This window comes from Gavialis gangeticus, unplaced genomic scaffold (genome assembly GCF_001723915.1).
Source record: "Gavialis gangeticus isolate Ggan-Ray unplaced genomic scaffold, GavGan_comp1, whole genome shotgun sequence".
In the NCBI taxonomy this organism is placed as follows: Eukaryota; Metazoa; Chordata; order Crocodylia; family Gavialidae; genus Gavialis; species Gavialis gangeticus.
In genome coordinates, this window is record NW_017729002.1 from 19,721,115 (window position 1) to 19,725,598 (window position 4,484).

The window sequence follows — 4,484 nt, forward strand, 5'->3', positions numbered from 1 at the left end:
GGGCGTCTCCGGGGGGGGCCCGCCACTGCCATGGAGAGAAGCACCAGCCCCCGCCACCCAGCAGCTCAGGGACTGATCGGCTCACTGGCAGCTCACTCTCCCCTCCTCAGTGCCAGAGAGGCAGGTAAGGATCGCACTCTGACACAGGAGTACACACAAGGGGGTTTACTTCGCCCTAAATTGAAGCGGTGTTTTTAAAAAACAACTGCTTCAATTTAAACCCCATGTCATCTACAAATGCCCATAGAGAATGAGCTGGAAGTTACCTCTGCCTGAGTCAGGGTCATCCCTATCCAAACCATCCTATACAAACCATAATGTAACTCTGCATAAGACTACCATCGACCCTGATACAACAGACATAATACCCTAACCTGCCGCAAGTAAAACGGGAACTATGGCAGCCATCATTCTGCTTCTACGAAATATTGTCAATATATGCTCAAGAGATCTCGGATAGAGGACCATGTGTCCACCATTAAAGAGGAAAGCAAAAACCCCCACAGTCCATACCAACCCAACCATGGGGTAAAATGCCTTCCTGACCCAAAATTTGGTGATCAACCCGATCCTGAGCAGAGGAGCAAGACCCAGCAGGAGCACTGGCACACCCCAGTCAAAGTCCACAGCTTTGCCTGTAACCAACACCCAATGCCTCTGAAGAAGGCTTAAAAACACCTTGTCACATGTAGCAGAAAGGGTAGAGGGGAACCAGCAAAGTTCAGATATATCGGAAATACCCATAGTAGAAATACAGGCATAGCTCTGCCTAGATAATTCCTAACCAATGGCTGTCCAATCTCTCTTGAAAACCTTCACTGATGGAGAGTCCGGAGGTTTGTCCATTTGGGTTTCTTTGGGATATATAAAGGAATAAAAGTAGAAATACACAAGAGGTGAGAATTTTTTGTGATATCTTTTATTGGACTACATAACTTGAGCATGGGCACTTGATTCCTAAAAGCTTGTCCTACAGGTCTCCCAACTATGCATTTGTTCCATTAAAAGATATCACAAAAAAATCCTCGCCTCTTGTACGTTGAGAAATTAAATGGATTTTTCTTTTATTTGTATTTTCCATGCAAAATTTAAGTTGAGTTCATGCAAAGTATCTTGTGGGTGATTGAAAAGCGTAAGGAAAAGGAATAAAAGAGGTAGTTATTTGGAATCAAATTGCTTTAATATTATGTTTTTCTTGTTTGTTTGCAACCATTTAACTCAAAGACTAAGGGTCTGATTCTTTCTCCTATCACAGACTTTAAGGCAGAGCTTCTCTGAGCAGGTGGCCTTAGAGCAGCAGGGGTGGGAATTGTTTGGTCTGGAGGGCCACTTATGGAGTTTCAGGAGCTGCTGTGGGCCAGGGGAGGGAGGTGCTGACCCAGCCCGGTGTGGCAGGGAAACAGGGGGGCCAATTGGTGTCCTCACAGAAAAAAAATGGGCAACTGTGGCCTCAACTACAGTACAGTCCAATGGCTAGGGAACTGGCTCTGAGATTGTTACCCAGAGAGTGGTAGTTGATGGAATCAAATCAATAGGGCACTCAGTGACCAGTGGTGTCCCCCAGGGCTCCGTTCTCAGACCTGTACTCTTCAATATCTGTATAAGCAATCTGGACTCTGGTGTCAGAAGCGGACTGGCCAAGTTTGCTGATGACATCAAACTTTGGGGAGGATTATCCACACTTAAGGACAGGCTAGCGATCCAGGCCAGTCTCAACAGGCTTGCAAGGTGGGCGGATGAAAACCTGATGGCATTCAATACAGAAAAATTCAAGGTGCTCCACCTTGGGGGAAAAGAAAAACCCCATCACACTTACAGGCTCAGCAATGCTACACTCACTAGCACCACAACCAAAAGAGACTTGGGGGTCATGACTGACCACAAGATGAACACAAGCCACCAATGTGATACTGCAGCCGGCAAAGCAAACAAAACTCTAGCTTGTATCCATAGATACTTCTCAAGCAAGAGCCAGGATGTTATCCTCCCAATGTACTCAGCCTTGGTGAGGCCACAGCTGGAGTACTGCATCCAATTCTGGGCTCCACAATTCAGGAAGGACATGGAGAAGCTTGAAAGAGTCAGAGGAGAGCCATGTGCATGAGCAGAGGGCAAGAATAGAATAGAGGCTGCAAGCTATAGGACTCTTCAGCCTGGAGAAGTGCAGGCTCAGGGGTGACTTGGTGGCAGCCTATAAGTACAAGAAGAGTGTACATCAGGATCTGGGGGAACGCCTGTTCACCAGAACACCCCAGGGCATGACAAGGCCCAACGGTCACAAACACCTGCAAGACCATTTTAGGCTGGACATAAGGAAAAACTTCTTTACTGTCCGAATCCCCAAGGCCTAGAATAGACTCCCCTGAGAGGTGGTGCAAGCACCTACTCTGGACACTTTCAAGAAACATTTGGATGCTTATCTTGCTGGGATCCTTTGACCCTAGCTGACTTTCGTCCCCCTGGGCAGGGGGCTGGACCCAATGATCTTCCAAGATCCCTTCCAGCCCTAATGTCTGTGAAATCTATGAAATCATCTTTTGGCGCTTGATGGCTTTTTCTGCCTTCAGCACACAGAATTTGATCCAACTAGGCTGGATTTGATTTTGGTTTGTGAAACTAGAATGAAGCCCCTTGGTATAGCAGATTCCAAAACAACTGGGTTTCCACGGCTTCAAAGGGTAGCATGCAATCGGAAGCTGAGCTGTGAAGGAAACAGATTTGTTTCGGGAAGAAGCATTTTCTGTGGACCAAAATACGCACCCTGCACTGCGTGTAAGCAAACAACTCGTTAGAATAACAAACTGTGGTAATAAGATTATCCTTCTAATGGTTGCCATGGTAACCCATTCTCTGAAAATGCAGCTGTAATATCTTGATTTAATCATCATTGAAATAAACAGCAGCTTGAGGCAATTCAATCTGCATAAATTCTCTTGCTAACATGGCTTGCAGCTCAGTTCAGCCTCATATTTAACACATCTTAATAGGGGATCATATTCTGCCATGCAATACTTACATTCATCCTTTTGAAAGCACTGAAGAACTTTTGCAAACAGCTAGTCCAGGCCTGGCCAGCCCATGACATTTGTGCCTCAGGCAGCTTGTGTGCACGTGGCATGCAGCAGACCATGGAGGGGACAGGCAGCACACTGCCACATAGGGGAGGGAGCAGAAAGCAGAGCAGCAGATGAAAGCAGAGCAGCAGATGGAGTAGGGAACACAAGGCAGAAAGCAGACCCGGCAGGGAAGGGGATCCCTGTGGCATTCAGGGAAGGTGCAGGGCTAATTTTGGCACTCAAAAAGGTTGGCCGCCACTGAGCCAGGCAACAAGTTGTGGTCACCTCCAGTGACCAGGTCACAACTGCAGTGACCCTCTGCGGTCCTGCATTCGAGCAGGTGAAGTAACCTGGAGCCTGCTCATCCCAGCACCATTTCAAGGTATCAAGGCCCAGATCCAAAAGGACAGGTGTGGAAACCCATCGGTCTCCGGGACCACTTGAAGCTGGGCCTGTGAATCATGCTCAGTGCAGCGTGCTGGCTTTGTGCGTCAGGGAGACAAGGCAAAACCACGTTTCCCGGCCCAGGCCGGTTTCCCCATGCACTGGATTAAGCCGCGAACTCGCCGCGAGGAACAGGGCTCAGATTTAGTTCAGGGGTTTAACTAGGGGTCGCACACCGGGCGCGGCAGAACAGAAACGCCAGGAACGGCGCGGCGCCAACCGCAGCGCCCTGCCGGCCCCCTCCGCCACGCCCCAAGCCCGGTGCTCCCACGAACCTGAACCCCTGTGGCCCCGCCCCCGGCGCGGCGCGGCGCGGCTCCGCAGCCTGCAGGGACAGAAGGGCGGGGCCAGACTGGGCAGACTCCGCCCCCGCGCACTCCACAGCAGCGCGCTCCCCTCTCCCCTCTTTTTCCCAAGCTCGCGGCCGGGGCCCGACGCGTCATTTGCATACGCGTTGCGTCATGTGGCAGTTGGCCGCCTCTCGGCTTCTTGGATTGGCCCGCCTCCTCGCGGCCCCGGCACCGCCCTGTCGTGGGCGGGGCCTGCAGAGGTTGCTTCCGGCGGGAGGGGCGGTTGGAGGGGAGGGGCGGTGCCGCTCCCCTCCCCCATCGCGCGGAGCCCGAGAGGAAGCGGCGGGGAAGGATGCGTCCGTGGGGCCGGTGGTGACGGCGTGGGGCGAGGCGAGGCGAGGCGAAGGCAATCGCCCGTAGGGCAGGGCGGGACGGGGCGCTGAGGGGGGAGCGCGGGCCTCCAGCGAGGGGCGCCGAGCCCCGCCAAGGGGTGTAGGCCTCTCCCCAGGTGTACGCAGTGCTATTTCGGGCCTCCCTTCCTCGCACCGCACTGCAGCCCAGCCCCAGGGGCGCACAGGAGTTCCCCCCGCCCCCACACACACAATAGAGGGCTCGGACACCGGGCTCCCCCACGACTCGGGCTCCCGACGCTTCCCCACCCCTGTCCCCTGGAGAGGGTGGCGTCTCTGGCCTG

The 4,484-nt window shown here is 52.7% G+C and overlaps 1 long non-coding RNA gene across 1 annotated transcript in view; it reads right to left on the reverse strand.

Moving 5' to 3' along the window:
* The window catches only part of LOC109290803, a 40,850-nt gene extending 37,185 nt beyond the window's left edge, over positions 1-3,665 (reverse strand). The window contains exon 1 of the long non-coding RNA XR_002095686.1: positions 3,017-3,665. This is a non-coding gene — a long non-coding RNA (uncharacterized LOC109290803). The remainder of the gene's footprint in view (positions 1-3,016) is intronic.
* Between the last annotated feature and the right edge of the window lie 819 nt (positions 3,666-4,484).